Source organism: Dipodomys merriami, unplaced genomic scaffold (assembly GCF_024711535.1).
Source record: "Dipodomys merriami isolate MVZ:Mamm:240054 unplaced genomic scaffold, mDipMer1.0.p SCAF_371, whole genome shotgun sequence".
NCBI lineage: Eukaryota > Metazoa > Chordata > Mammalia > Rodentia > Heteromyidae > Dipodomys > Dipodomys merriami.
The window spans coordinates 495726-507595 of record NW_027205282.1 but is presented as its reverse complement, the minus strand read 5'-3'; the positions used below and the strand labels follow the sequence as shown (position 1 = coordinate 507595).

Here is an 11870-nt window from a genome sequence, read left to right as displayed (position 1 = left end):
TCTTCATCAGGAAGTCTACAGTGGACACTTAGACATTGTCCTTGAGTTGGTGGCTCAAGTGGCACATACAATAACTGTAGATGGATGGACATATCTGCACAGTGCTTATAAGTGGAATAATAACAGAGTGGCTTTTTTCTCACTTCATCATGATGCAGATTCCAAGGCCCATTCTAAAGGCCTCTTGACCCCCTTGAATCTTGCTGATGGAAATTAAGATAGCAAAAATTCATTTGATCCCCTACTGATGAAACATTACATAAAACCATGACTGAAGAACAATTTGGAAGAAACTGCGTTTGATATTGCTAAAAGGATAAGTATGTATCACTACCTCTTTGAAGTTGTGGAAGAATGCATAAATTTTTCCACTAAGTCCTAATGATTCAATTACTTTTTTTAAATTTCAAAAATGCCATTCCATCCTTTGTGTCCATACAAAATATTTTCAAAATACAAATAACAGCAATCACTTACTGTAAAAATTCATGGATTCTGTGGAATTCTTTCAAGTGAATTGCCTGCCTTTGATGTCAAAATGTATTCAAGTGTTTTTGTATACATCTATAATGATTTCTTCAGAGTTTGTGGCTTTTTAATCAGAAATAATTTTAACTTATCTATTGAAATTAATACAGAAACTAAAGATATTTCTCGTGCTTGTCTGAAAAAGTATATTTTAAAATATTCTATAGTCTATGTTTGTATAGTGTCCATAATCTATTTTATTGTCCCCCAGATATAATACTTTGAATTTTATGCTACTTTATAATATATAGCTTCATTAATGTTTCCTTTCAGGTTTCATTCCATATAGAAATAGTTTAAGATTCCTTTGTTTCCTAGGTCCTTATAGTATTATATTTCTTTGGGATAGAACGAAAATGTTGTCTAATTTCAAAAGTTTTATAGAGGATATGCTATGTAAAGGCCTTTCTTTTTTTTTGGGGGGGGGCCCAGTTGTGGGACTGAACTCTGAGCTTGGGCGCTGTCCCTCAGCTCTTAAGCTCAAGGCTAGCTCTCTACCACTTGAGCCACAGTGCCAATTCCAGCTTTTTTCTTTTTGCTTATGTGGTGCTGAGGAATCGAACTCAAGGCCTCAGGCCTGCAGGGCAAGCACTCTAAGACTGATCCACCTTCCCAGCCCCATATAAAGGCCTATCTTTTTTCTATTTCTTTTTTTATTGTGAAAATACTGTACAGAGGGGTTACAATTACATGGGCAAGATAGTGAGTACATTTCATATCAAGCATTGTAGCCTCCTCCTTTGTTTACCCTTTCCATCCCTTCCTATCCTCCCTCTCCCACACCCAATCCTCCCCCCCAAGTTGTAAAGTTCGTTTTTGACATGACAACATGTACTTCTCATTGTTGCAACATGTCCACCTGTATCCTTATTTAAACGACTTGTTATTCCACTTCCCTTCCACAAATTATACCGACATCAAATACAGTGAAAGCAGGGTTATATTGTGGGGGAGGGACATACAAAGCAACAAAGAAATAATCTCATAATTGCATTAGAAACATATGCATGAAAGAAAAAAAAACATTTGGAAAAAATTATATTAAGTGAAGTAAGCCAGGCCCAAAGAAACGTAGGTCCCATGGTTTCCCTTATTTGCAATATCTAGTAGATGTATGAGTCAAGGGGAAACGGTCAGATAATGTGATGTCAGGAAAATGAACCCTTAGATATGTATTTTAATGTTTTTTTTCTTTCATGCATGTGTTTCTAACGCAGTTATAAGATTATCTTTTTGTTGCTTTGTATGTCCCTCCCCCAGAGTATAACCCCTGCTTTTACTATATTGGATGTCAGTATAACTTGTGGAGGAGATGGGGAAAAACCAATTGTTTAAGGATACAGGTGGACCTGTTTCAACAATGAGAAGCACAAGTTGTCATGTCCAAAACGAGATTTACAAAGTCGGTGCGGGGGGGGGGGAGGGGGGGCAAAGGAGAAGGATTGGGATTGGGGGGAAGGGGAGGCTGGGAAGGGATGTGAAGGGTAAAAAAAGGAGGAGGCTGCAATGCTTGGTAAGAAATGTACGCATTATCCTGCCCATGTAATTGTAACCCCTCTGTACAGTATGTTCACAAATAAAATAAAATTAAATTAAAAAAAAGAAAAAAAACATTTAAAATACATATCTTAGGGTTCATTTTCCTAACATCCCCTTATCTGACCTTTTCTGCTTGACTCATACATATACTAGATATTGCAAATAAGGGAAATTATAGGACCTATGTTTCTTTGGGCTTGGCTTACTTCACTTAATATAATTTTTCCAAGTCTTTCTGTTTCCTAACAAATCAAAGAAAGGTTGGACAAATGGGATTGCATGAAGTTGCAGAGCTTCAACATGGCAAAGGACATAGCTAGCAAGATCAATAGAATGTCAACGGATTGGGAGAAGACCTTCACTAGCCATACATCGGACAAGGGTCTCATATCTAAAATATACTTGGAACTCAAAAAATTAAATCCCCCAACAACAAATCCTCAAAGAAACAACTGCCCAAAAATTAAGTGGGCTAATAACTTAAAGAGAAAATTCTCTGAAGAAGAAAGAAGGATGGCCAATAGACCCATGAAGAAATGCTCAACCTCCCTAGCCATAAAAGAAATGCAAATCAAAACAAAATTGAGATACCACCTCACACCAGTTAGAATGGCAAAAATCAAGAACTCTAATAACAACAGATGTTGGAGGGGATGTGGACAGAAGGGAACCTTACTTCATTGTTGGCGGAAGTGTAAACTTGTTCAAACACTTTGGAAAGTAGTATGGAGGTTCCTCAAAGAGTCCACATAGAGCTCCCCTATGACCCAGCAGTCCCACTTTTGGGCATTTACCCAAGTGTTTACAAACAAGACCACACTAAAGGTATCAGCACAACTATGTTTATTGCAGCATTATTTACCATATCTAAGATCTGGAACCAACCCAGATGCCCCTCAGTAGATGAATGGATCAAGAAAATGTGGTATATATACAGAATGGAATTCTATGCCTCCATCAGAAAGCATGACATTGCCCCATTTGTTAGGAAATATAAAGGCCTTTCTAAGGTGAAGATTTAATACACTGATGTCAAACTATTAATTATATGAATTACGTGTAATTTTACTTGTAATTTTGTAATCAATTTTTAATGTTTTTCATTTCTTGTATGTGAAGAATGAAAAATTTTGAATACTTCACAAATTTTCATAGCATCCTTATGCAAGTGCCCTGTTAATCTCTGTATTGTTGTAATTTGGTTATACATGCTGCTGAAGCATATAGTATCATCTAAACTAAATAGTTAATGTTGCAATCTTTATACAGGGTTATATTCTTGGGTGCCTATTTGTTACAAGGAAACCTTATTGTTTCTAACAGTGCTATTGATCTTATTTCCCTGAAATACTGTGAATAGTCGAAAAATTTTATTGTTCAGTCCATTGCTCACATTTGCAAGTTTTTGTCAATTCCTATTTTAAATATTTTCCATTTTGGATTTGATTGTACTTTCAAGTATTTATAGCTAGGTCTAAAGGTGATGGCTGTTTCAAGTAGTAATTTATCCAACTGAGATAGCTCTGTGGAGCCAATGGATTCAAAGTAAGCCTTGCTTAAGAGCTACTTCTAAACTTCTGCAGTTGAAATTTTCCCAAATGAGGTCTTACTTCCTAAATGAGATCCTAGGATCCCAGGACCCAGTTATCTGCATCATCAGATAACATGGGCAAGATTTCTCACCTAGGCCCATGCAACATGCTAACAGAAACTAATTGAAGACCCATATCAATTTCTCATTTCCTATATTTCAGATCCCCAATTCCTTGAGATGCAGGAATTATCAGTAAGCAATTGTGAAATGCAAGGCAACTTAAAATGAATGAGGAGATCACAAAATCTGAGAGACAGTGCTGTAATTCAAACTTTCAGTTTACATATGACCAATCCATATGAGTGAACAAGATCACAAAATGTCATAAAATTATTTTTAATACTCCTCCTCTAATGAGTAATGAAATATTTCAGTCCAGCATAAGTGATCCAAAAAAGAGTTCCTGGAATGATCGATCCATAATTGCTCTATCAACTTTTGGAAAACTTGACTTAGAGGTGAAATGTAATTTAGAAAAACATTAAATGAGAAGATCCTTAGTGCTTCAAAACATTGATACTTCAGTTAAACTTGGTTCTGTGATATAAAAATGTCACTCTCAAACCAATGACAACGTACATTTAATCTCCTGAAAGTGTATTCCTTTTCAAATAAACATTTTAAAATCATATTCACCAAAATAACTTTTGACAAGTAGTTGATACTTAGTGCCATTACAAGTTTTTCAAGTGTAGGGAGCAAGTTACAATAGAGTTGATTTATTTACCCAGCACCAATGACAAACAGGTTCAACCATTCATTAAAGTGTAGAAAGAGTACCACCCACCATTTGTGTTGTTCAGTAGGTGCCTTCCAAAAATGTGTTCAATAGATCAGCCTCCCATATTTCAAACCCTAAGGTTAGCTAATGAAGTTAATTTCAACACAATAGTTGTTGGGTCTTCGTCCATCCCACGAAAGACAAAAGGGGTCTAAGGAAAGGTAAGTGTGGCTGGTAGCCCGTTCCCCAGCCTCCCTTAGCCCAGGAGAAAATCAGACGCAGCAGGGAGTCAAGTCAAGCAGTAAACTCGTTTATTAACACAGAGCAAGCCCTTTTTAAAGAAAAAAAAAAGAGCACGTGGCTTGGGAGGGGAGGAAGAGGAACCAATCACTGTAAAGGCCACACCCTATCATGCACCTAAACTTCCACGGTCAAGTTATGCACTGAAGGTAAAGTAAATTGGGCTCTGCCCACTCAACTCCCTCTCAGAACCATCTTTGCTGCCCATGTGCTCCACAAATAGTGACAATAGTCAGAAATAGTTGCCTTATCAAATGTTGTTTTATTTTTTCTCTATCTGTATAACATAGTAAGAAATATGACTTTATGTCTTGAATATGAATACTCATCAGAGATGTGAAAAACATAAAATCTGTCTTCTATTTCTATCATATTCCTCTATAATAGTAAATCTTAGTTTTCTTCTTTTTCCAAAACCTACAAGTAGTAGAAAATATTATCCCAGGTAAAATAAAATAATCACACACCATTGTACAAAGCCATTTATAAAAATTGATAATTAGGAATACATTCTATGCCATTTTAAACTTTCTTTTTGACTAAAGATCAATCTTCCAAATAGATGAGAATACAATTATGTCTAGGTGCTTCGCATCTCCATTCTTGCAAATTGTTACTACAGATGAGTGAATTATGGAAATATAAGCTGACATCAGTTCAAGTATATGCAGGATTGAAACTCCTTTCAAAGTATTATCAGACATTTTAACAGAATGAGTATCAGAGAGGAAGTTGAAACCAGAGAGGAATAATAGTAAAGATGAAAAATTGAACAAAGGGTAAGTACAGCTAGAATACACATGTGATAAAGGAAGTGATATATCAGAAATAAATCTTGGAGAAGGGGTTAGTTGAGAATGATAGAAGGAGTCACTGTGATCCAGGAGTATTAGATAATTGGATGGATATATTTAATTGTAACACACTTGCACAACCTTATGAAATTCAGTTAATAAACACAACAAGAAATAAAAAAACACGCAAAAATCACAACCAAATAGCAATCTCTAGAGAGTATGAATATGACCTCTCAAAATTGTAAGGAGTTAATGAAGGGCATTCTTGGTAAAAGCAAATAAAGCTGTTCAAAGAGGGCAGTTTGGGGTATGGGAGAATTTTGAACTGGTTTAAATAGATTGTCTAAGGTTATAAATCACCTACATCAGCTGCAAATATTATCTTTCTTCTGCTAATTTTCTTTGGATGAACTGGATACTCCAGCCCTCAGCCACACTTGATAGCTTGAGAAGATAGAATGGATGAAACAAGATCAAGAAACCATTGCTCCACTGGAGAGAAAACAATCCTCTATGTTTTCTTTCATCTCTCTTCACTACGTTTTCTTCATACTTTTAAGTCGATTTTGAATTATATTTTTCCTTCTTTGTTCTGGCAAATTAATTAGTCAAAGTAATTCACTAAATATTACTTGCCATTTTTTATCATGCTATTGAATTGGGCAAGCGAGTCCATTAAACTTCCCTCTTGCATTTGGTTGCCATGAAAGAACATCTATGTTAATGAGGAAAATCTAATGTAAACATTTCTCTCCAGAAAACCAGTCGAAGATTCTGTGATCACAAATATTTAGCTATACATTTTCCTTTTCTGTTACCTTGAATGTCTTCTTGTGTCTAAAGTGCCCAGAAAAATAAGTACTCCATCACTTTTTGGTTTAATCAATTCTAACCTCAAAGATATATATTCCTAACATGATGCTTAGACGAATTAAAAACTACACTGCTTTTATCTTCTCTCTTAAGACTCTCCTTAGATACCATATCAGGAACAGTGAAGTTATTTCTTGCAAAATTTTTTCAATAGATTATTTTTCTCTTGGGCTTGCATTTGCTCAACAAGATGTATGAAGGAGAACAGAATTAAATTACCCATACCTTGAAAGATAGTGTCTGGTACAAAAGGACAATGCTTCTATGTCCTACTTCTATGTCCTCCTCTTAGCTCTTGCTTGATTTCCAATTTATCACTGGTCCTTGGCTTTACGTCTAGTGACGGACTACACAGCCTCAGCCACTGCTACATCTTCATGGTTTCTCTTTTAAAACTCTCTTAAGTTGTCTCATTTGGATGTAGAATTTATTTTCCTGTCTTCATTCAATCAGTTCTTCAGTGTAGTGAGCCAAATAAGCTCTGTCACTTTAGGTAGCAAAAATATTAAGACAATCTATATCAAAAAGTTTGGGCCTCCCTCCACTGCTGAAGCCAACGTGCTTAGCTAGGACTTCTAAGAACAATTTTCTAACCTTTTCTATTTTTAATTCTTTTCTAATCCCAAAATTTTTTGTCTTATGTAATTTGTCTTCACTATCTCATGTTAATAAGGATATTATATTTTTTTTTTTTTTTTTTTTTTTTTTGTCGGTTGTGGGGCTTGAACTCTGGGCCTGGGCGTTGTCCCTCAGCTCTTCAGCTCAAGGCGAGCGCTCTACCACTTGAGCTACAGCGCCACTTCCGGTTTTCTGGTGGTTTATTGGAGATAGGAGTCTCACGGTCTCTCCTGCCCGGGCTGGCTTTGAACCATGATCCTCAGATCTCAGCCTCCTGAGTAGCTAGGATTACAGGCGTGAGCCACCAGCGCCCGGCTTAAGGATATTATATTTTGTGAACCACTTAGAAATGTGAAATCATTGGTTTGATGTATCCAATCAGATTTTTTTTTCTGTGTTTCACTGCTTCACGTGCAAAGACATTGTGGAAAATGTTACAAAGAGAAAAGTGTAACCCAATACCTTCTTTCATTGGGGAGGGCAGTTTCTCCCTAAATATTTTGACCCAAATTTTCATTTTCAGAGAATTACTGTTTGATAATTAAAGGTTAATTCACAAATTTTGATATCTTATGTTTTTAAGAATTTTGTATTTAAATTCCACTACAACCTTGTTTCACACAGTGAGAGTATATTTCCAGGGTAAAGACAATTCTCAAGGGAACCTACAGGATTTACAGCAAGGTTTCTGAGGTTTGTTTGTTTAGTGTGAAAAAGAGACATCCTCAACCACATTGCTTCCTCTCTACTAAGTCTCCATGGACTTCTTTGCATGAAAGCCTATTTTCCCAGGCAATTTTAAATTTTCTTAATAGGCTATGTTGTTAAAAATTTTGAACAATTAAAATTTAAACTCTTTTGAAATTCCTTTATCAGAACCACGAATTCACCAATCCTAATTCCATCTTTAACATAAAAAAATTAACATCTTGTTTTCATTATATAGTGTCCATGCAACTATTATTTTCCAGTGACTTTGTTATGCATATATATGACCATATTTGTTGATGCTGAGCAAAATGAAATCCAAGATAAAAATCCAAGAGATTTTTATTTGCAGTTGTTGTTTTTAATGTCCTATGTGATTTCTATTTTTTATGGTTTTTTTCCTATGGTTTATCCCTGCTGTATTTGATTTTGTTACCCTGTGCATTGTGTATTCATTTACCTTAATTAGAGAAGGGAAGAAGAACAGCAATGGATTTTTTTCCCTATGGTTTATCCCTGCTGTATTTGATTTTGTTACCCTGTGTATTGTGTATTCATTTACCTTAATTAGAGAAGAGAAGAGGAACAAAGGACAAAGGGCCAACCAATGCAATAGCAATACGCACAAGACAATATGTTGGAAATGTACATTACAACTTGTGAGGGGTGAAGGGGTGAAAGAAAACTGTGAGAAATATGAGGGAAGGTTAACAAGTTTGAAAAGTTATGTATTCACTACTTACAATTACTGTAACCCTACTGTTTATAACTTTGATAATAAAATTAAAAAATAAGCTGTATAAAATATAATTTCATTGTATTGGTACAGTAAATATTATTGTTTATGTAGTAACCTTTAAAAAATAATACTATTTGGGGAACCTCCATACTGCTTTCCAAAGTGGTTGAACAAGTTTACATTCCCACCAACAATGAAGTAAGGTTCCTTTCTGTCCACATCCCCTCCAGCATCTGTTGTTGTTAGAGTTCTTGATTTTTGCTGTTCTAACTGGAGTGAGGTGATATCTCAATGTTATTTTGATTTGCATTTCTTTTATGGCTAGGGATGTTGAACATTTCTTCATGTGTCTATTGGCCATCCTTCTGTCTTCTTCAGAGAAGCTTCTCTTTAAGTCTTTTGCCCACTTATTTATTGGGCAGTTGTTTCTTTGAGGATTTGTTGTTGGGTGGTTTAATTTTTTGAGTTCCAAGTATATTTTAGATATGAGACCCTTGTCCGTTGTATGGCTAGTAAAGATCTTCTCCCAATCGGTGGGCTTTCTATTGATCTTGCCAGCTATGTCATTTGCCCTGCAGAAGCTCTGCAATCTTATGCAATCCCATTTGTCCAACCTTTCTTTGATTTGTTGTGCTTCCGGGTCTCTATTCAGGAAATTTCGGCCTGAGCCAAGGAGACCTAGGGTTTCTCCTATTCCATCCTGTAATGTTTTCAGAGTGTCTGCTTTGAATTCAAGGTCTTTGATCCATTTGGACTTGATTCTGGTGCAGGGTGATATATAAGGATCTAGCTTTAGTTTTCTACATGTAGTTAACCAATTTTGCCAGCACCATTTACTGATCTCCCCTATGATCCAGCAATCCCACTTTTGGGCATTTACCCAAATGTTTACAAACAAGACCACACTAAAGCTACCAGCACAACTATGTTTATTGCAGCATTATTTACCATAGCTAAGATCTGGAACCAACCCAGATGCCCCTCAGTAGATGAATGGATCAAGAAAATGTGGTATATATACACAATGGAATTCTATGCCTCCATCAGAAAGCATGACATTTCCCCATTTGTTAGGAAATGGAAAGGTTTGGAAAAAATTATATTAAGTGAAGTAAGCCAGGCCCAAAGAAGCATAGGTCCCATGGTTTCCCTTATTTGCAATATACAGTATAGGTATGAGTCAAGCGGAAAAGGTCAGATAATGTGATGTTAGGAAAATGAACCCTTAAATATGTATTTTAATGTTTTCGTTTCTTTCATGCATGTGTTTCTAACGCATTTATAAGATTATTTCTTTGTTGCTTTGTATGTCCCTCCCCCACAGTGTAACCCCCGCTTTCACTATATTTGATGTCAGTATAACATGTGGACGAGATGGGGACAAACAAGTCGTTTAAGGATTCAGGTGGACCTGTTGCAACAATGAGAAGTACAAAATGTCATGTCAAAACCAGCTTTACAATGTCGGTGTTGGGGGGGAGGGGGGTATAATTGGGTGGGGGGAAGGGGGAGGCGGGGAAGGGAGGTGAAGGGTAAACAAAGGAGGAGGCTGCAATGCTTGGTAAGAAATATATGCATTATCCTGCCCTTGTAATTGTAGCCCCTCTGTACAGTATGTTCTCAAATAAAATAAAATTAAATTAAAAAAATAATAATTCTATTTTGCATCTAATGTGAATTCATTACCCCTTTTCTATCAGAGAGTCTTCAATTTGAATGTTATCCAACTAGACAATATTTTCACAATATACTTGCCAATATTTTGAAAAAGATTAAATTTAGTACTTTTTCTTACTAAAACTGAAAACAGTTTAATTTTAAGGAAACCCATAATTTTTATAATTAAATAAGTTGTTAAGAGGACAGAATATATGGGTTCTTCAAAACTCCTATGGTTGATAACTACTCATTTTAAAATTCTCAACATTCCATATCTGAGAGATTCAAAACCTATTCGCATCTTATGAAATTCTGCAATACATACAATTTCCAATGGGCGTTAACAGATTGAGAGGTAAACAGAAAAATAGCCACATTCTGGTAGAAAATAAAACTCTGAAGCATCTGTACTAATTAATTCTTCAAGAATAAGCAATATTTTTTATCAGAGTAAGCTATTATTTCTATGATCATCAGTCCCAAGATTTATGCCATAAATTCATCCTAGCCCAACAATTTCCAACTTGTAAGGTGCACCTTACCTTAAAATTCCTTAATTCACATAATGAATAGCTTATCTCTATTGTGAAAAAAATATTACATTTCTACTAATGTGATTCCCTTCTTGTTCTGGAAAGAACACCACAATAAACTGAGCTGCATCATTTCCCCCCCCCCCCCCATTGGTATTTTTGAGATCAGAACATTTGCAATCATTATTTGCATACATTTATACTTTTTCACTATCATAGACATTCAGGATGCAAAGATCAGAAAATTATGGTTCAAAACCCACCCAGGTAGGAAGGTTTCTTTGATAATTATCTGCAGTAAATTTCTCAGAAAAAGCCAGACTCAAGTGCCAATGATGTTGAAGTGGTAGGGCATAAACAGGCTCAGAGACCGTGTCCAGGCCCAGAGTTCAAGCTCTATGACAAGCCAATGCAACAAAAACAAAAATGAAAACAAATCCCAAACCTAGTGTTTTTCTCAATTTGTAAAGTGGAACTTAATTAAGGAAATGGCTTCCTGAATTACATATAGGTAGAAGAAAGATGTCACACAATTACTCTCTTCATACCATAGTATACCAAACCCTCAAACAATTGTTTATTTTCTAAAATTATAAATTAATGTCATTTAATTGTATGCTACTCTGTCTAGATTATTCACATTATCACGTTATACATGAAGTGTTGGAATTATCTATTAACTAAGTTCTAATTATAACTCTCTTGAAAGTATATTCTAGGAAAATAGAATGCCAGAATCATTTGTGAATTTGTCAATTAAACCTTCTACTTAAAAAGAGTTTTGTAGTATCCTAAAGAATATGAAATTACAAACAAAACCAAAATATTTATTTTAAATCTCAATTCTAATTTAGCAAGGTCTACAAACTCTTACATTACAAGTACTTTGATATTTCTCGAGGCTTAACCATTTGTAATCCTTCATCATTTCTTTGGAATCCAACACAATGATGCTTATTTACTTTTAGAATTTTTGGATGGGAATCATGAGCCATTTAGCATCTAGGAATGTTCTGTAATGAAGAGAGCACTTAAAACACAACTGAGGCTTATATATGAGTTGCATTTCAATAGGAAACTTGACTTCTGAAAACATAGTGACAAAATTAGCCCAAACTTCCAACTGTGTATCCCTTTCTTGTTTTTGGTCAAAAAGTTTTCCAAATCTCACTTAGGCTACCCTTCTCATTCTGATTAGCAGTGACCTTACAAAAGCCTGGAAACTTTGAATTTCCAGAATTAATCTTCACCTGACATCTCA

General features: G+C 35.4%; 1 pseudogene; it reads right to left on the bottom strand.

The window, feature by feature from the left end:
- Nucleotides 1-3190: 3190 nt before the first annotated feature.
- Nucleotides 3191-3290, bottom strand: LOC138804769 (U6 spliceosomal RNA; annotated as a pseudogene).
- Nucleotides 3291-11870: the final 8580 nt, after the last annotated feature.